Source organism: Manacus candei, unplaced genomic scaffold (assembly GCF_025592945.1).
Source record: "Manacus candei isolate 608988 ecotype Guabito, Panama unplaced genomic scaffold, ASM2559294v1 h1tg000003l, whole genome shotgun sequence".
Classification (NCBI taxonomy): domain Eukaryota; kingdom Metazoa; phylum Chordata; class Aves; order Passeriformes; family Pipridae; genus Manacus; species Manacus candei.
The window spans coordinates 16,690,034-16,711,432 of record NW_026138051.1 but is presented as its reverse complement, the minus strand read 5'-3'; the positions used below and the strand labels follow the sequence as shown (position 1 = coordinate 16,711,432).

Here is a 21,399-nt window from a genome sequence, read left to right as displayed (position 1 = left end):
AAGGCAGCAGAATAAACAGCAAAATGGAAATTATTTGTAAATTGACAGTAAACTTGGCAAACATTGAGGGGGTAAACAAGTTATTTGGCATGCAAAGCACTCAGAAATCACAGCCTCTGTCAGGAGGCATCTGTGCATATATTCACTTATTTGACAGAAATTAACATTTTGCAGAAATCTTTGTTGCATGCTAAAGATTTCTTCACCCTCCTTAATTATTTTAATTGCTGCTTCAAAAATGTTCCATATAAACATGAAAAAAGACATTAAAATCCACCAAGTCCAGTCCCACGTTATCAATAACACACAGTCACTCTGTACAGGAGTTTAACACAAAACCCGCGGAGACACAAAATATTGACATGAAAGAGCCACATTTGTTTTTTCCTGATTGAAATTTAAGAAACATTTCCAGTGTCCTTTCAGGATTGTGAAAGGCTTGGAAAACAAAACACTCTTTCACAAACAAAATAATCCAGCTGCTTAGAGGCCCAGGGTTATGGAGATCCTTGTTTTCCTATTATTTTGGGGAAAACTGAGAAAAACTGGCTTGTGCAGGCTCTGTTTGTGTGCCCATAATTCAGGTGGAAATTGGAAGTGATCAGACCATAACAAACTCCAATATAGCCTTTTTTCCACCCCAGAATAATCCAAATTCTTCTGCATTTCAGAAATTCCCTTTCTTACCTGCAGTGCAACCTCCCACCCACATTGTTCACCTGCACCAGCAGCCCAAACAACCACGGGATTTTTGGGGAAAAGATGGATAATCTGAAGGTGTCAAGTTCAGAGAAGTCCTGGCACTACCCTTAGGTCAACAGAGCCACGGGACACAATTAGTTGCACCAATAAAACATCAGAAAAAGGACAAAATATCTTTGAATTGAGGTTGTCCTACAGGAAGAGGGACTTGAGCTGAGCTCCACCTGCCTCCTGCAACAAAAGCAGCCACTGCTGGGGGTGCACAGGCTTTGCCACAGGTGTTTTGGTGGCAGGACAAGGAGTTTTAGCTTGTTTTTCACTGAAAAAAGTGCTGATCTCCCAAATTACACCAGATTTTCATAAGTATGGCAGTGGTACCCCACTGTTATTATAGCCATGGATTTATGCAAGAAGTTACATTGCAAATCCAATGTAAAAATGTGTTTTTCAAACAGGATCAGAGTATTTTCTGCAAAATGTAGACCAACATATTGCACTTGACCCTCCCCAGGGGTAAATTCATGTCGTTCAAGCGGCTGTTTGATATCAGATGAAGATTTAACTCTTAACACCCCACCCCCCACATTTCTCTGATTTCTTTTTATCACACTGGAGCCAGAACAGAAATCCACCAAGGGTTTGCCAAACTCAAGAGGTCCAAAGAAAAATCACAGCTTGATAACAAGAGCTGGCCCTCGAAGCACTGGCTCTTTCTCCCAGTGCTGCTGATTTTCGTGTGGCCAGGCCAGCCCAGTTTGATTAAAACAGAAATAGCAGGAGGAGTTCATTCAGTCAGATCCAAGCACCTAAGGAAATCTCATACGAGCCCAGATTAAAACCCAACAACAAAAAAAAAATCCAAGTGCTCAACTCAGCCAAATCTGAGACAGTTTTTTCCTTTTCATTAAAAGAAAAGCAAGTCAAACACTCCACTTCCTCCACCAATCCATTTCCAGGTCAGCTCCCAAAGCCAAAATGTCTTGTTTCCTGCATTATTTTTAGGTATTGTAACATAAAAGTAATTTAGGGGAAAAGTCCAGAAATAAAACATAACAACAGCAATGGGAGATAAATAAGCCAGAAATTATTTGTACTACCATGACAACTCTGGAAATACTGAAGGGGAAGAAGTTTCTGCAGAGCCTCTGGGTTTTGTAGAGCAAATTTCTGCAGGTTCAGTGACTGTGACAGGCAGGGATTTGTAATGGTGCTTTCTGAAGGAGTTTTGCAGGAATTTTGAGGAGCTCTAGACATGGAACCGTAGATGCACATGGTGTGTGACACTCCTTGGAGCTCTTGGGAAGTGCAGTGACAGCAAACACTTACCCCTGATATTCTTTGCTCAAAAAACACGTCGAGTGTTAATCCACAGAATCATAAAGGTTGGAAAAGCCCTCTTGGATCATTGAATGCAACCATGAACCCAAAACTGCAGATACACCACTAAGCTACGGCCCTGAGCACAACACCACTGCCCTGGGCAGTCTTTGCCAGGGCTGGACAACCCTTTCCAGGAAGAAATTCCTCCTGATGTCCAACCTGACCCTCCCCTGGCACAGCTTGAGGCCGTTCCCTCTCCTCCTGTCCCTTGTTCTCTGGGAGCAGAACTCGACCCCCCCCCGGCTCCCCCCTCCTGTCAGGGGGTTGCAGAGCCAGAAGGTCCCCCCTGAGCCTCCTTTTCTCCAGGCTGAGCCCCCCCAGCTCCCTCAGCCTCTCCTGGTGCTCCAGCCCCTTCCCCAACTCTGTTCCCTTCCCTTGACACACTCCAGCAAAATTATCCATTTTATCCAAGAACATCCTTTCTCCACTGCTGGACCCTGATCCTCAGAACAAACCCACACTATTTTCTTACCTTCAGTCAGAGACTTGAATTGTAGATTAGAGATATTCCTGCTGAGCCCATTGGAAACCCAACCTTATATCTCTGCTGGGAGATGAGCAAAGCAGGAGCAATTCTCTATGTGGAATTCCTAAAAAAAAAATTATATTTGTTAGTTTTTTAAATAGCTGAAAACAACAGAAGGACATGTAAGCCATGCCCAGTGTTCCAGGCACAATGCCTATCACACACAGCTTCCCAAAACTGGCCATCCCCTCAGTTGTCCCAAATTCCAGGTTCCCAGCAGCCTGTTGCCTTCCAGGAAGGCTCCTGCCCATCTGAGGGAACACCCTGTTGAACATCCTTAGTCTTGCAGGACTAGATCTCCTTTTAACTATTTACAATTTTATCACCTGCTGAGCCCCAGCATTCCCAAAACAATCATTTCAGCTTCCCAGGAGGTGGATTAGGACCTTCTGCACTCACCTGGGACTGGTTGTCTCCTGCTGCTGCTGGTGAGGCTCCACACCACCACCACCAAAGCAAAGCCTGGACATGTCACCAAGCTCTAGGAATTATTTGGAATACTTTCCACTAGTAAGTTTTAATGTATAATCATCATGAAAGTTCAGTGTGATTTTCTGCATTTAGAAGAAAACGGATTTAAAGTGTTCTCCAGACTTTCCTGTGTGTACTTAAGAAAGATTATGGAAGGAATCAGAATAATAAAATAAATAAATCAATAAATGGAGGTGAGAATATGTTTTACCCTGCAATTTTTTGCCTGGGCTCCTGGCTGCTACCTGGTCTGTGCTACTCCCTAAACAATCCTCTCCCAGCACTGCACGGCTTTGACTCTACATACCCAGTTCTCACTTTAGCAGAGGAAAGGATCAACTCTTATTATCTCATGCAGTACTAACAGTTACCACTTTTCTGGGAAAATCAGAGCTGACAGCTCCTTGCCCCAGATGTTTAACTCTAGGAAGTGCAGAGCATCACTTTGAATCCAAGCTCCTACCTAAGATGGACACGGGAGAGTCTTACCCATAAAATAATTAAATCCCATATTACAGCTGGATGCCCTCTCTTTCCAAACCTTTATTTAAAGTGAATTACAGTCACACTCTTCTTTCTGTGATGGTCTGAGGTTTGCAGGGAGTGGTTCTGACTTCTCCAAGCTGGAGCAGCTCGGTGGAAGGAGCTGGATGTGCTCCCAGCACCCAGGGGCTCACACCCTAAATAATTTATGGGGCTGTTGACAACTCCGAGTTGTGCCAGGTGTTCTTCTGATACCTTCCTGTTGGAATCTATAAAGCTTGGACCTCCAGTTCTCTGTGCTCCAAAGCTGGTTCAATTTTTCCAGCTCTGTTGGCCACTCTAATAAAGGATCTTAGCTCACCCTACACCTTTGGCCTCTTGGGAACAACGTGGGCTCCTAAATATCACCTGTCCCTGCTAACATTTAGACCCTGGCTGGTTTACAGACCAGGTTGTGAAGAATATCCACTGCTAAGGGGCTTCTGCAAGTGCTCTGTAGAGAAAATATATACATAAAAATCCATGAATGCTATCAAATATATAATGGCTTAGGACAGATTATGGTTTTCTCTTCCCTAGCAAAAATATCTTGAATTCATAAGGGAAATATTTCTATTGGTGCTTATCCTTTAAACATGGGAAAGGAAAATATTTGGAGAGAAAAATCTCTTGAAGACACTCCAGTTCTTTTGTATCTTTAGTTTTCAGGCTGTCACTCACATTGTTTCTCCTCAGTCAGCTCAACAGCCTAATTCTATTTAATCCTTTTCTTTTTATATGTAAAATGATACAGTTTAATGCTCCACAGTTTAATATCTGTGAAGTTTTATCTTTATTTGTTTGGGAAATTTGAGGCAGATACTCACCTACTGTAATTTCCCAAGAACAAACAAATGAAAAAGGGCAGCCCATTTTCATGCAAATCCAGCCAGCTGTTTAGCTCGGGCTGCCCTTGCCTTCTGATGTGAGGATCTGCATAAAAACCAAAGTGGAGATATGATAAAATAGAAAAGGCTGACAATAACATGCAAATCGAAATCAGTCATTGGAAAACTGGCGACTCATTGTCATCAAAAGAATTAGGTGGCAGAACAAAACAAAAGAGCCCCACTGATAAAAGTAACTATGGCACGATGGCTTTAAAATCTCCAGATTTCTTAGACCACAAAGAAAATTGAAATTAAACACCTCTCTAGACTGCCTGCTTTTAATCTTTCCCTTCTGAGCTGCTTCCTGACATATTCTCTGTTAACTTTTTATCAAAGGTCATTTATAATCATATTTCAGAGATGAAATAAAAATAAAAATTGCATTTATTTCCGAAGTTTTAATCAAGTGCCCAGTAAAAAAAAAAAAAAAACCAAAACCAAAAAAAAAATAAAATGAGCAGCTGAACAAATGTAGTCCAGACACATTAAAATATTTACAGAAAGTATTAGTGGCCCCATATATTTTCAAATCCAGAACTGAATTTTTGGGTATAATTTTGCTGTAATTTAGACTTATAGTTACATCTCACAGTGAGTTTTGGGTGGTTTTGTGGCCACACAAAATAGCAGCAACTCCCTGAGTTCTGCTACACAACGAGGCAATGATGGCAATAGAGGGACTCCTGCAAGGATAAGAAGTGTCTTTTCATTATTAGTTATATATGAGAGTATTCCCCTGTTTAAGAAGCTGAGAGAGAACTTCGGTGGGTTTTTTTAGAGGAATTTTCTGACAATTTTCAACAAAATATTCAACTTGGTTTAAAGCTTTCTTACTAAACTCATTCCTCCTCACAGAAAGAAAAAAAAAAGTTATTTCCAGTGAAATGTATTTTTCATTCCAGAGGAGCAAAAACTGTCCCCCAAAAATTCCAAAATATTTTCATAACTAGGCCACCCCAGGAACAGAAACTTCAGGATTGTGCTCTGAAGCTGAACAGGAAATGAAGTCACTTTTTACTTTTTTTTTTGGTATTGATATTCCATTAATGTTGATAGGGTTGGGGTTTTTTTCAAAGATAACATCGAGAATTCGGTGGTAAAGAGAGAACTAAAAATAAGAAGTTAAAAAATAGTGGAAAAATCCGAAAACACCGGTTTTTAAGGATGCTGGCAAGCCACCCTTAAACCAGCCTGAGTTTGGTCCACATGCTGGCTGGGCTGCTCCACTTTGGACCCCCCTCCCAATTAATGTGGAGCAGAACCAGCTTCCCACTGTGGTACATCAACACCTCCCACAGTTTCCCTCTTTTCCTGTGCTTTCCCTGCCCTGGTGCCTTCGGATGCAGCATCTCAGTTCATGTTGGTACCTCCTTATCTCCAAAACTGGGCTAAAAGGCTCCTAATACCACACTCTGCAGTGCTCAATAGGAAATGGGAAATGCTGGAACTAAAGGTCCCTCTGCAACTTTAATTTGGCCCTTGCCTGTCTTTACCATGATGGGGTTGTTAATTACTTGCTCATAGACAGCTTTTCTTTTGTTTTTTTTTCCCAGAGAAACCCAGGCTTGTAAGTGCCTGGGAATGACTGTGCATGGAAATAAAGCAGGATTTTTGTTTTGTTGCTGTCTGCAGTTGGTGAACACACCGTAAATTGTGGGATCACAGGATGGTTTGGGTTGGAAGGGACTTAAAGCCCATCCCATTCTACCCCCCTGCCATGGGGAAGGACACCTTCCACTTGACCAGGTTGCTCCAAGCCCCATCCAACCCGGCCTTGGACACTTCTGGGGATGGGACAGCCACAGCTGGAATCATTAAGGCTGGAAAAGACCTTTAAGATCACCAATCCAACCACCAACCAGCTCCATCCCTGTGTTCACCACTACACCATGTCCTCAAGTGCCACATCCACAAGCTTTTTGAACACTTCCAGGGATGGGGACTCCACCACTGCCCTGGGCAGCCTCTTCCAAGGTTTTACAACCCTTTCCATGAAGAAATTTTTCCTAATATCCAAACTGAACCTCCTCTGGTACAACTTGAGGCCGTTTCCTCTCATCCTGTTCCTTGTTCCCTGGGAGCAGAGCCCGACCTTCCCCTGGCTCCCCCCTCCTGTCAGATATTTGTAGAGAGCGTTAAAGTCCCCCCTGAGCCTCCTTTTGTCCAGACTGAACAACCCCAGAACACATTTTAGTGCACAGCAAATAACAAAAGTCATATAAATACATCTGTGTATGATTGCATTAGCATTTTCCTGCTTTTCAGTCCTTAACTTCACACCCTTTGTATTCTTTTACTCTCTGTCACGTCCCATTTCCCAACCAACCAACAAGTCAAGGCTGAAAAATGTTCAGCCTGCAGGACCACAGGACCCCCCTTCACTTCATCAGCAAAACTGGGACCTTCAGACTTGTTCTGCCACCTCCTGTGCCCGAGCCCAGCACGTGCTTTGTGACAGCAAACAGCTTTTTGTACATCCCCCATCGCCACGGAAAACACGTAATTTGCCCAAATATTCAGGGCAGGGGAAAAATCACGCTCAGTTCAGTGGGTTCTGAGCTGTCCCTGAAGCAGCAAGGGGTGACCTGAGAGCAGAGGGGTGGTGCCCCTTCCTCACCCCCTCGGAGGGACCCGGATCTGCTCCGTCTGGGTGTGGAACTGCCACACTCTGGTGGTGTGGAGCTGCCAGGAGACGGCTCAGCCTCAGTGCAGATGGACTCAGCAAGTGCAAACAGATTTTTAACATGCAGATAAACTGGGGCACAGGAGGATTTTTTTGACAAGAACAAAAAAAAAAAAATTAAAAAAAAAAAAATCCCCACAACCCGTCAAAGTAACGAACTACCTGCTCTGGAGCCTGGAGGAACTGGAGTTGCTCAAGAAAATTAGGATAATTTTGAAGACTGTGAAAGAATACGTTTTCCCACAATCTCTTAATAGAGGGGAAAAAGGAAAAAAAAAAAATCTGACTCATTTTAGCAAAAGCTTCTAAAAAAATTGCTTAACTCACAGCTGGCACAGAAAATATACCCTGCAACATTTGAAGTCTGCCAAAACTCCAGGCAGATTCAAGCAGGGAGTGAAAGCACGGAGCCTGTCACTGCTGCAGAGGAGATGCTTCAGCAGCAGGGAGATAAGAGCAGCTGTAAATTCATGAGGGTGGATTGTTCTCTCTCTCCTGGTGACTGCAGGATATCTTTGGTCAACTAATTTTCACAGGACTGTGAACACCTGGCTCCTCCTCACTCAGGGCTGGAAATCACCCTGCTGAGGGTTATCCTGGTGATGGAGAAGGTTGATTAAGGTGCCCAAGGAAGCAAAGCCCTCAGGCAGGAGGTGAATCGGCTCAGAGGACAAGGAGCCCAGGAAAGCAAAGCCTCTGTGCCACAGCCCTGCAGTGAGAGGCAGGGTTAGACCTCTGGCAACAGTGTGGGGAGAGAGAAAAGGTTAAAAAGAGCATAGAATCCTGGAATGCTTTGGCTTGGAAGGGACATTACAGCCTCATCCACTATCCCAGGTTGCTCCAAGCCCCATCCAGCCTGGTCTAGAACACTTCCAGGGATGGGGCAGCCACAGCTTCCCGGGGCAACCTGTGCCAGGGCCTCATCACCCCCACAGGGAAGGATTTTTTTCACAATATCCCATCTATCCCTGCCCTCTGGCACTGGGAAGCCATTCCCTGTGTCCTATTCCTCCATCTCTTGTCCCAAGTCCCTCTCCAGCTCTCCTGGAGCCCCTTTAGACCCTGCAAGGGGCTCTCAGGTCTCCCTGGAGCCTTCTCTTCTCCAGGTGACCCTCCCAGCTCTCCCAGCCTGGCTCCAGAGCAGAGGGGCTCCAGCCCTTGGAGCAGCTCCGGGGCCTCCTCTGGACTCCCTCCAGCAGCTCCACGTCCTTTTGCTGTTGTTCCCCGGGGCTGGAGGCAGCTCTGCCGGTGGGGTCTCACCCAAGGGGGCAGAGGGGCAGAATCCCCCCCTGCCCTGCTGCCCACGCTGGGGATGAGCCCAGGGCACGGGGGGGGGTTCTGAGCTGGGGCATCTCCAGCCTCTCACCCACCAACACCTCCAATCCCTTCTCCACCCAGCCTGGGTTTGTGTTTGGGATTGCCCTGACCCAGGGGCAGCACTTTGCACTTGGCCTTGCTGAGCCCCTTGAGGTTTGCATGGCTTTGAGAGATTCCAGTCATGCTGGAAGGAAGGATGTCCCATCCTTCCTGAAGATTCTGGAGCACCATCTCATACCTGAGCAAACTCCATCTCCTCTTCTCTGACTGGTTTACCTTTATCAGGTGTGTGGAAGATTCATGGATCTTTCAGAATTGACATGCAAGTCATTGATTTTTCTGTAGGAAGAGCAAACGTCACTTTACTTGAGCACAGTTATTATCACTGGAATCTGCTGCATAAACCAGGATTTCAGGAATCATGGTTCAAGCCCCAGAAAATAATAAACTTAGCTCCAAATTCAGAGATTTTAACAGAAGTAAGTGGGAGAGTCTCTTATTTTGGCTTCTGGTTTATAAAACCCAAAGTAACTTGAAACCAGTGGACAAGCAACTCAACTTTTCCTTTTTTCTTAAAGGCAAACAGGAATTCCCAGCCCACTGCTGGAGCTCAGCAGAGAGGGTTTTAAATAGCTGGTGTGGGTGGCAGTAACATCACCAAATCTGAACTCTGAACCTGGATGCAGTGCAAACCAGTTCTCGGGGAATGTGCACTCACCCAAACCGTGCCAGGCCCCCAGAATCGCTCCAATTAACCCCGATCTCGTTTGTGACACACGTCGGAGTCGCAGGAGCATCTTGAGGAGCTGAGCAAACCAAAACATTCCAAAAGCAGCAAGAAAAGCACAAATGCTCAGCCCTGACAAGGAGCCATTTAGCAATAAGTACATTTTTTTGTGTCTTTTAGCACAACATGAAAGTTTTGTGTCAGTTTTTTTTCCCTCCAGATGTGTCCCTAATGTTGTCATCGATAGCAGCCCTTGGTATTATATCATTTTAATAGGAAAAAAAATATCCAACTCCTATTTTGAACTTTTTAATCTTTCCCTGTGTGCCAGAAAGTAGAATAACTAAAGCTTATCTGTTTATGCCCGTGCCTAAATCTTCAATGCATATATAAATTTAAATCTCATTACACTCTAACACACTGCTTTAAAAACACGGAGACATTTTAAGAGTCTGCTACACATTTTTATCAAATAGAGGGACTTAATTTTTATTTTTCTTCCACATAAAGCCAGCGAAATCCTGCATGTTAATACTTCAAGAAAATAAACTTGTGTAAAGATTTGCCTATCCAAAGTACAGTATAATTTAAATTTAAATCCCTCGGAAACCCAAAGCACTGTGTTTATAATATGAGAACAGCGGGCAGTCATGCCCTTGACTGGAGGGCATGTCATCCAGTCCTCTCCTTCTCTGCAAAACCATCAGCCTGGCAGTAGTGACAGATGAACAGCTTACCATTAATTTCTCCTCTTTCATGCCTTCAATCCAAATGGTGCATATTCTCCACAGGGAGGCATCAAGGTCTTTGCCTTTATTTCTCTTGCATACTCGCACTGACTTATAAATCAAGTGCAGATAAGAAGAGAGGGCAAATATCAATCTTTTTTTTTTTCTTTTTTTTTTTTTTCCTGGCCAGTGCCCACTGGCACAAAACTGAGCTTTGACTGAAAGGTTCTTCAAATCTTTCTGTGATTCACAGGCAAGGGAGGGCTCCACGAGGACAAAACAACAAAGGAAATTTGAGACAGAGGATTTGTATATCTTGGCTTCAGAAATTAGAAGCCTCCTCTCCACGACGTTTAAATATGGGTTAGGAAAAAAAAAAATGGAATTAAGGAAAAAAAAAAAAAGAAAAGTGAATCTAAGTTGTTATTACTTTATTGAAATAAATCTTTGTGGAATATAAACCAGGCAGTCACTGGAGCAGCTCTAATCAGCATCTTCTGTTTTCCCCAACCAGGCTGAATTTTGGGGGGGTGTCTCTCCTCTTTGCCACTGAAGCAATTCAATCCTTCAGAACACGTTGGCTTCTGCTGTTACTTTGTGGCATTAATGATCAGGGTTTGTCTCGCTGAAAAAAAAAGTAAGAAATCTTATTTCAATTTAAAATACAAAGGGCCAGATCTCCATCCCATGCAAACCTGCAGAGCTCCACGGGCTCATGTGCAGCTCTGCTGACTGACAGTCACAGAAAACTGTCTGTCTGGGACAGAAAATTGTCCCACAACGTTTTTTAACTACAGTGGAGAGAAGTTCAGTGCTTTATTAACTATGTTTTCTTTGAAGCTGCCACTGCATCTTTCAAAGTTCAAGGAAAAAAAAAATCTTTTAACGTTTTTTAAAAATAAGTTTCGCAAATCATCTGAGTTTCTGTGATTTTGGGAGTTTGTTAGAGACTTAGATACTAATTCTGTAACCAACCCTCCAATGCAATGAGGGGATGTGGGTCTTCCTCCTCCAGCTCTCATTTTCTTTTGGTGCATTACTAGAAGAATTTGCTATTCAGTTGCAACAAATTGATCTTGCATTTAAAACATATATTAAATCATTGGTGTGAGTGATGCAACTTTATTACGTGTCAGGAAAAAAATCTATATTATGATAGTTGTTGACAAATGATAATATTATTTTCCAGCTAAGCACGAGGTGTTAATGCTGCTAAATGGCTGCAAATGTTGACGTTAAAGGCTGCCTGCTGGCCATTTCCAGGTGACATATCTGGGGATTTGGGGCTATTTCATTTTCCAGCCTTTTTTAAGGCTTCAGGCCCCATCCATAAATTACAGCTGATGACAAAAGTGGAAGCTAACAGTGGCAAAATTAGGCCCACAGGCAAAATAATTATATATACAGCCTTTAGCAGTGAGGGAGAAAGCCATCAATCAGCCCCCAATTATTCACTAGTTAATCAGCTCTGCCCTTCCTTTATTGAAGGGTTACAGTGTAATTAAGTTGGCAGCATCCTTTTAATTCATCAAACATACAACACATGGCGGTGTTTGCTGCAATCAGGGGACAGCACCTTTGTGTGCCTGACCCCTGGCTCTGCTGCAGGAGAGGGGGAAACTTCAGAGGTAAGAGAGACTATTTCTGTGAGAGCAGAGAGGGTGGGCAGGGCTTTCCCACCATCCCACGTGCCTGCACCAACTCCAGAAAACTTGTATTAATTGGGTTATTCACACATCACCCAGGGCAGGTGGTTCTAGACCACGGCATTTATGGATTTAACATCCTTTTCCCAGCAATCCCTCCCTGATAACGAGATCCAAGCATCCCCCCCGGGGCCCCTGGATTGATGGGGGACCACGACAGACAGAGCGGCCCCTTCCAGGCCAGCAAAGCAAACAGCCAATGGATTCATCTCTCCATGAAATATTTTTGTGGAAACCGCGTTTCAGGAAACAACAGAAGCAGCTCTTTGAAGGCAGAACGTAGTTTTGTATCCTCTCTCAAATTAATGACACTGGATTTTATATTATACAGCAGATTAGTATTTTCAGTGGCTTTTTGCCAGTAAGGAAGTATTTGGATATTGATTTTTATCTCACCAGTAATGGAAATAACTCAAGATATTGCACTTCTCTATCCGTGCTGAATTTTAACCTGTGGATGCCCTCAATGGCTCTGGCTTTGCCTTGGATGTAAACCCCAGTAATGCCATTTATTGTGCATGTCATTTTCTTCCTATATTTACCTGACCATAAATCTGTTTTCCTGCCACATCCACTTCCTGCTCACGGCATCCTCAGAGATGTTGAATGTCCTGGGTGTCCTTCCTACCTTGCAGAATAGATTCAGAATTATTTATTCATAAACAAGCTCTGTGTTTCTAACCTGCTTGTAATAATGAAGTTTTATACAATCCTGGGCTCTGCTGCATGATGTGGGCAAACAAACCCAAACCCCTCGACATCTGAATGCACTGGGAATATCAATGTTAAGAAGCATTGGATCTTGGACAAAAATCTTTATTGCTCTCCAAGTACAAGAGCATTGTCCTTCTGGGCACTTTTTAAATGGTTATTTTACCTCATTCAATCTGATTGAAGACATTGGGAAGTTTCTCACTGTAAATAAAAATACCTTTCCCAAAGATACAAAAAAAATTGCATTTTATTCTATTTTCATTGTTTAGGTGTGTTTTTCTTTGGAGGAGAAACACACACAAAAGGATCACATCTCTACCCCCAAACCTCCAGGACACCAAGGGCACAGTCTGGGTCAAATCTGGCCAATAATCATCAGCATCACCAAAGACTGACAATGATGCAACAGGAGTGTTAAACATCATTTGTGTTATTCTCCCTTCCAGTAGTTTTGCCCCACCAGACACCCAATAATTTCACAATGTTCCACATTCTCTGAAATTCAGAGCTCAGACCAAGAGAGGAAGGGCAGAAGGTGGGAACATTAACCCTCCTGGCCAGGAACTGTTATCATCTTGTGATCAACACACGTTGCCCCAACAGCTCAGGGAATCTGATATTCTGAAGTCACTTTGGATTTTTGGCCACTAAATATCCATATGGACAACACACCACTGTCTTACTTCAGGAATCAGCTTGGTTTGCCAGACCCTTTGGAAGGAGAACTCTCCCTGAGAGCCACTTGCAGAGATTTTGGGTGCCAATCACCTCTACCATGGTCCACTCTCCTGACAGAACTGGACACCAAACTGAGCCGCCCAAGAGCCACCAAAGAATCTGCCCCAGCAAAGAAATTTCCACAAACTAACAGCTACATCCTTGCTAATAAACCACCATGCTCGACAATTTGTTTGTCTCCTGGTTGTACTCACGCATCTTTTTTACTATTTGGGGATTTATTTTTTTTTTCGTGACAGAAACTTGGGCTGCCCAATTTGGGTGCTGCATTATCTCCATGTCCCCGAGCATCATCATCTCCTGGAGCCAACGTGTGCCATATTGCAGTCAAGCCCAGGCAGAGCTCAGCAACAATCATGTCAGCAGAGAGTTTTTCACAATGAGATTGTATCTGTTTGTTATTGAGGGTCATTGAATCCCGTCTGTCAGGGTGATGTTATTGAATAGGTTCAAGTAATAGTTTGTGCTGATTATCAGAAAATATGTTTAAGAACTGTCACTCTGTTTATATCTTTCAGGGTTGCATTTGAATTATGCAGATAAGTGGGATCAAGAGGTGTAATGCAGCAAAGTACAATTCCTGGTAGAAGCTGAAAAATAAAGTTTGCATCAAATTATCTATAAAAAAAGGGACTTTGTACACGCCTGTTCTGTTTAAACTGTAAAAGACTGAATGTACAAAAAGCACATTTAGATTTCTTGTTGTTAAGTACTCAGCGTGTTTCCAGATGACAAAAAATGACACACACAAAAAAAAATCTTCAGTATTGTTGTGAAAAGTTGCACGGGAGCAAAAATAATTTTTTGCAAGTGTGTTCATTTGAATTTTAGAAAGATTCAAAAAAATTATTCCAGCAGGTCAAGGAATTCCACAGTCAATTATTCCGCAGTCAGGGAAAACACTTTTCGTGGACAAAATGAATGTTAAAAAAGTGCCAACTGCAATTTTTAATTCTGCAATAAAACTTTTCCTAACAGTGAATAAGAACTTAAACCATATCCTTTTTTTTTTCCTAACCATCTAATTTTGGCATTCTAATATACAATTTCAAATTCGCTGCATCTTGGTTAATTAAATAAACTATCCAGTTGGAAAAAAAAGCAGACAATCCAGTGTGTCTGCTGGAGCTGAACAGTCTGTTGTGATTGTATATATTATTTTTATTTGAATAACATTTTGGTTTTATATATTTTCTCTTGTGAATATTTTAGTCGTGTTCCCATGAATGTTTTCACGGGCAATTTTTAAGTAATAAGATAATGAATTGTGTGGAAATATATAATAATATAACATAATAAAATAAGATATTATGTGGAAATTTATTCTCTTGGCTCTTGGGCTTGGATATTATGCTGGGGTATAACCAGAAGCAGCACTGGCACTGCCATTGGTTTTCCAGTGAAGACACCAGTCTTTGGTTAAACAGATATTTTTTTCTATTGCTGATAATAATTATAATTGCTGATATCACCCTCTTGCTCAGCAGAATTTGGAAGAGTCCTCTCTAACTGCTACTTTTTAGTGATAATTGTTCCTGAGAATAAAACAAAGTCATGTATTACATTGCTTAGAGAAACAAAAAATAAAATATGAAAATTCAGTCATCTTTGGGGCTTAAATAATGAAAAATAGATCTTATTTAGGGTACACAATCATAGCCTCTGTCTAGATATTCATATTTACTTATGCAGACACCAAATGAATTTGACTGCACTTACTAATAGTTCCCAAGATAACTTTGAAACTAAATATATTTTCTGTGGTAGAGATACTGAGGATAGAGTGGAATGAGAGGAAGAGATACCTTGAAGCAAAAACACATTTCAGCTATCCATTAATAGTCTGGGAAAGAGATTATTTGGAACAGTCGTGAAGACAAAACAATTATCAATGTGGAAATTGAATATTTAGAATAACCTCTGAACAGTCACGGAACAAGCACCAAAATTCATGTTTTTGTGTGAACAATAAAAACTACATTTTACCTGACTTTCTAAGCACACAGCTTGAAATGACTGAGGAAAACTAAACTTCCTTGTGGAGAAATGAAGAGGAGGAGAAGCAGACTGAGATGTGGAAGTGAATTCTGTGCTTTGGTTGGCACATGAGGTAGAACAGGGCCCTCGTGGCACAAAGCTTTTTACACAATAGTTTTTCACCTGTTGGTCCCAGGACAAAAATGTGACCTCTACCAAAAAACAGAACCCAGGAAACATATTTTTTAAAAGGATGAGAGCTACAAAACCTCCATGGAACGGGTATGTCCATGTCCAACGTTACATCACACCGGCCAATCCATCCCAAGGTTCCATGATCCACAGCTGGGAATAACAGGCACGAGCAACACAAGAGCTGATAATGGAAGGAGGCAGAAAACTCTGCATTCTCTCTGCATAAACTCCAAGGGGAATATTGAGCTGAAAATCCACATTATAAACATAAAATGGTTGTGTGGCTCTTGAGAGGGGATTTTTCTTTGCATTCCCCCTGCAAGAATGTGTTTCAGCCTAATGCATTGGATTCATTTGTTTTGTGGAGTGGAGCTAATGGGATGAAGATAAAGTGACTTCCAGGCAGAAAACCTTGTTAATCAAAACCAATTTGGGCCACTTGTACGCGTTGTTCTGACTTTCTGAGTTGGAACATCCATTTTTCACAACAACCCCGCGTGCCTGCAATGAAAAAATCACCATGTGTTTCATTTTGGGATGCTTACTTAGAATGTGTTAATGTTTTTATGACCTATAGACAGATCTTCCCTCCCTAAAACAAAAGCCTCTTATCTTTGGGAAAGACTTCTTTCTGCTTTAAAGTCCATTTCCAAGATGGAGCTATGAATGGATTTATTTCTTGACCTGTTTGGCAGAAATTTGAGGAACCTTGGTTGCCTACTGGAAACCAAGTTCACATCCTGGGGAGAATAAAATTGAGAAAAATCACATAAAATGTGTTTAAAGCAGCATGTGGGTGTTTGTAGTACCTTAATGATTAGTAGTTGCATGGTTTTAATATGTTATCTTAAAAGACAAGGTGCCACCACAGAGGAAGGCACCAGAATAAAGTGGCCAATAAGCATTTTGATCTCTTTGGAAATGGCATATTTTCCACAAATTATTTGGAATATGTGCCACAATAAAAGCCACTCAGGAGGAGAGACTGTTGACATAAAAAACCAAGGCAACAATCACTAATGAAGCATTGAAACATTGGTGAGAAGTAAATATAAATTTACCAGGAAGGCTTATTAGCAGTAGAAGCAGAAAGGTGTTGAAGGCAGTGTCTTGCATTTGTGTAAAATGCATAAATTAATGAATTCTTCATGGAAGTCTTTTTTATTCTGATTAATAAATCCTATTTCACTATTAAACCCCCAAAAAAGTCTCTACCCTCTTCCACACATCAGTGCCTCTCTTTACCTTATTTTCTCTTTGCCCTTGTTCTTGGGAAGTAGAGAGGCTGCTTTAAGCCAGGCCTGTGCAAATTTATCACCTGTAAGCCTTCCTGGGCCCTCTTTTCTTCCCAAATTCAGACAAACCAATTGTCAGATTGTCCGTGTTCAGCTCAGACACGTGTGAAGCTCTTTAGTCGAGGGTTTTAGATCTCCATCTATTTGTAGTTCCTCAACACTGGGTTAAAATCTCTGAGCAAGACCAAAAATCTGCTCGAAGAGAGAGCAAATTAAGTCAACAGAAAGTTTTGCAAAGTTTCAAATGAATTATTAAATCACCTTCTGCAGTCCACAGCAAGAAACCCAAACCTGCCCTGGGGATTTCAAACTCCAGTGAGCTTGGGCAGTGCTCTGCATCCCTAACAAGTCTCGTAGTCAGACCAAGGGGCTTCTTTGTGGACCTTTCTTTTCCATGCACCACTCTAGTAAACACATCCCTTTTTATCCCACTTACTTTTGTTTGCATGGTCCATGTATTTCTTTATCTGTGTTTTCAAATGCTGTTAAACTCCCCTCAGTATTTCTGAAGAAAGTCTGGGTCTCAGTAACTCGGTATTCCCGAGGCAACCTGCAATAACAACCAGCTCAGGATTGCAAGGGATACCCAGCCAGGAAAGGGATTTCATTTCTAGTGGGCAATTGCAAACAACAAGGGAAATATTATTTTTTTAAATTAAGATAAATACCTTAATGGTGTACTATTAAAATAATGTGCCCAGCTTACACAGACCTGAAAAAAGAGGCTCCTATCAAGTTTTCCCTCCTTAGGGAAACGTTCTTGTTACCAGCACAGGAACATTAATCACACAGAGCCCTGGTGGAGTCACTCTTGAAAAACAGGCCCTTTGTCCCCATTTGTCTGGAAGCTCCTCTTCCTCACAGCCACCAACTTCCAGTTCTGCCACCTCCCAGTTCCTTCCCAGTGCATAGTTCACTGTGGGGATGCAGGGAATGGGAATGCAGCTTTTCCTGACTGCAGTAATTTAGTGCTGTATCATCTCCAAACCACTGTGCACATCTGTAACTGCCTTCAACAGGCTGCTCCTTGTACCCACCTCTGCCAGCCCAGCACAGAGTAAGAGCTTCTTGGAGCAAGAACTACAAGGCCAATAATGGGACAAGGTTAGACCAGAGAGAGGAAAAAACCAAGAGATAAGAACCAAGAACTGGATTTTTGTGAGGAGCTGCCGCTGCACTTCAGCTTCAGGCACAGAGAGGTGCAAAGCTGGTGCTGTGGGTTACGTGAAATCATGTTGAGCACTCATCAAGAACAGACCCAGGTTTGTGGGTCAACATCTTGGGGCAAAAACGCTGTGGTAGAGCCTGTCACACACCTGCACAGCCCTCATTTAGCAAGTGGGCCTCAGGATATCAAAGCATATAAATAACCAGCCCTGAAAGCTGCAGGCCTGTCCCTCTGCTCTGCGGGTCACGTTCCTTCTGTACCCTAAGTGAGGCAATGAGAAAATAATGGCATGCAATGTAGTTAAAAGTGAATGCCTTCATCCTTTTGTTGTTTATCAGTTAACAAAATGACATTATAGAGATGCTTTATGTATTTATTGAAAGGGTAGAAACATCTATCAAAGCTCATTTCAGCTATTGTTAATGCCACCAGACTTGTTCTCTTCTGCCATGAGCTGGAACAGGACTGTCAGCGAGAGATGACTGATATAGGCAAATGATTTTGCATCATTTGAGATACATCCAGAAATATAATCATACCCAAGGTCAAACATTAGAGAAAGGTTGGGCATTTGGGGCAATGAAAGCAATGCTGTCAGATATTGAAATCTCAGCAGGAGATTCAGCTCCATTAAAACTGAATACACAATTACTTTCAGCTTGCTACTTCCCATGCATGTATAACTAGTTTGTTCAGCTTGGTGCCCCCTGTGTTAGTCAGAAAAGGTAGGATTTGAATATTTTGAGGAATGGGGAGGATGCTCCTTTCACAGGAGTCTACATAAGTGATAAAATGACTGTATAATATACATGCAACTGGTGCATCACTTCAACAATTAATCTACCTTGAAGAACAGACCTAAGAGATACAAGGGGCTGGCTCTGCCCAGGGATCTCGGAATCCTCTGCAAGCACTTGGGTGAATTCACGTGAGTGGCCTTCCAGAAGATGCTCCAGGAGAAGGAAAACTGGGTGTGGCACTGCCAAGCAGTGCCACTGGAGGAGCAGGAGGAAAAAGAGAACCAAAAGAAAGAAATGAGGAGAGAAAGCAAAGCAGATCATTTGGAAGATGAAAATGGCAAAGGAGAAAGATGATGGGAAGGGCTTCCCTCAGGATGGGGATTGCACAGGGAGAATAGAGAGAAGCTGCTGGGCTCACTGGTGTGTGGGAATTTGGCTGTTTTTTGAAGCCTCACTAGTTATCCATAAATTAATTGTACAGGTATGAGGGAAACTCCACTTGCACTTGGCTACTTGTGCCACTCTCTGCCTGTTAATGTGTCCCTGGTGAGACAATTCCAATCTCAGAGATGCCCCACCAGCTTCAAACAACAAATATTTATTTAAAAAATCCTCCTCTTAAGGGATGTTCCCTCCAAACCTGACCTTTTATCCAAGAAAGCACCAGCTCAACTTATCATTCAGGCATTTCAGACTCTCAGATCAGTGACAGACCAGTATTGTGTGATCTCAGGATCAAGCTAAAGAGATAAATCTCCTGATCTTGCCTGAGAAACTAAATAATTCTTGTAATATTGGGAAGATTTTGAATTTTTATGTGCTATTTTTATTTCTGAGATGTCAGTACTGGGCCTCAAAAAGTATATTAATATTAAATTCCAAATTTGCCAGAAAAACCAACCCCCCAGTAATTTTCAACTTACATTTCCACATTATTAATGTTAACAAATTGCAGATAAGATTGAATTATACAGTTATAAAGTTTTTGTATTGATGGTAGCCACCAAAAATCTCCAGTTTATCTTCTCTATGTACTTCATACAATCATTTCCTGATCCATTTAGACTTACAGTACCCGTGGAATATATAATGCCAGGAACATATAAATAACTGCATTTACTGTGTGACTTTGACACATTACCATGCAGGTTTAGGCAAATTAATTTCTGATGTTACACCCTGATTTTTTAATTCACACAGAATTTTTCAAGAAGTAAACATTATTAATAAATAATATGGATTAATATTAAATAGTTTTGTTATTTATTGATGTTACCATCAATAACAACTACCCATATCGTGCCCTTAAACTCTTCCAGTGTCATGAGTGGTAAGAATACTTGTTTACATTCACTCCAAAAGCCAAAGAATTCTTGGGAACATCATTTCCCATTCCCTGATAATGCACTTGTTCTCCACTCCAAAGACTGAGTGAGGCACTGACTGAACACAAAAATATTAAAAATTTGGGACAAATGGGAAACACTGTTTCTATTTTACAAATTTCTACCCATGGTGACTTTTACTCCCTCTCAGTTACCTGAACCCACAGACCCACTGCAGCCAGATTCACCCCTGGCAGACAGGGAATGTGTCAGTGATCCATTCACTCCCAAATTCCCCAACCCCTTCACGTGCAGTTCTTCCACTCAGATGTACTTAAACTTAAGAAACAACATAAAAAAAAGTTTAAGGTTTTTTTTGAAGTGAACTGTGTTCCTCTTTTGTTACTTTCCTATGCAAACAACACCATCCTCCCCAGCCAACATATCCCACTTCATATCCTGGCAGCAAAAAATACACCAATTATAGGAATGTTCTGAAGACATGAAGAACCTACACGTGCCCAAGCACCTGGTTTTCTGTTGCAGTTGGTCTAACACAAGTTGTTGTCTCTTTTCTGCTTCTCCTCACCCTCCTCCCCTCTTCTGTGCTACCCAAGTAGACCAGAACCTTTGCTGTTCCCTCATGCTTTAAGAGAAATAAAATGAAAAGTTACTGCCTGTCACAGCTCTGTGGTTCACCCCACCTTTCCCATCAGCCTTGGGAGCATCTCTGGGGTCATGGAGCACCAAACATCATCTGTCCCAGGTGGGAACCTGCATCATTTTCCCTGTGGACCACAGTGTGAGGGCTGAGCTTCCCTTACACCCCTCTGCAAACCCTGCTCACGCTGACCCACTGTTTCCTCTTGCAACATCTGTAATATGTTGTTGTGCACGCTGTGCCTAAAACACGTTATTTTTTAGGCACAAAAATAACCCTGATGTGCAGTTCTGCCTCTTTAAAGGCAAAAATATAATTTTGAGCAACATCTGAAAGACCAAACCAGCTTGGCCATGTCACCCAGCAGCAGCCTAAGAGGTGCTGGTACACATTCATCTCCCTTAACTCCAGGCCGTGTCTCCTGGTGCAGCCCATCCCCTTCTTTCTCTGGGAAACCTCTTGAGCCAAAATGAGATAGCCATGAAAATATTTAATTCTTCAAGTTGGCCAAACTTTTCTGATTTATGGCAGCTGCTTCCTCTTCTCTTCCCTGGGCACTCAGGTCACGTGTAAGCGTGTGCACGTGTACATGTGTGTGCACATACGTGTGAAGGAGCAAGATCACCCAAAGCACTGGTAGAGCAGCCTCTTTCTATTTTTAATTTCATTTTTCGCTGTTCCACACGTCCATGGTGTCTCACATATCTCAGTGGTCTTTGAAGTTCCCATGCTTTCAAGGTCTCACATCTGCCACACTATCAGTACCCTGCCACACATGAAAAGAATATAATTATGGATTTAGTGTAATCATTGATTTCTGGGCTCCAAACCATTCAAAGAAAGGTCACGAGTCCACATGGCTGCCCCTCAGGAACAGGATTTGCATACGACTATTTTATTTAGCTGAAGACACCCCCAATTAAATGTAGACTCT

The 21,399-nt window shown here is 42.2% G+C and overlaps 1 long non-coding RNA gene across 1 annotated transcript; it reads right to left on the bottom strand.

The window, feature by feature from the left end:
* Positions 1-10,401: 10,401 nt before the first annotated feature.
* LOC127470893 (uncharacterized) lies at positions 10,402-15,182 on the bottom strand. The gene is made up of 3 exons (XR_007904448.1): positions 15,091-15,182; positions 12,195-12,276; positions 10,402-10,571 (listed from the first exon to the last, which is right to left on the bottom strand). It is a non-coding gene; the product is annotated as an uncharacterized LOC127470893 (long non-coding RNA).
* Positions 15,183-21,399: the final 6,217 nt, after the last annotated feature.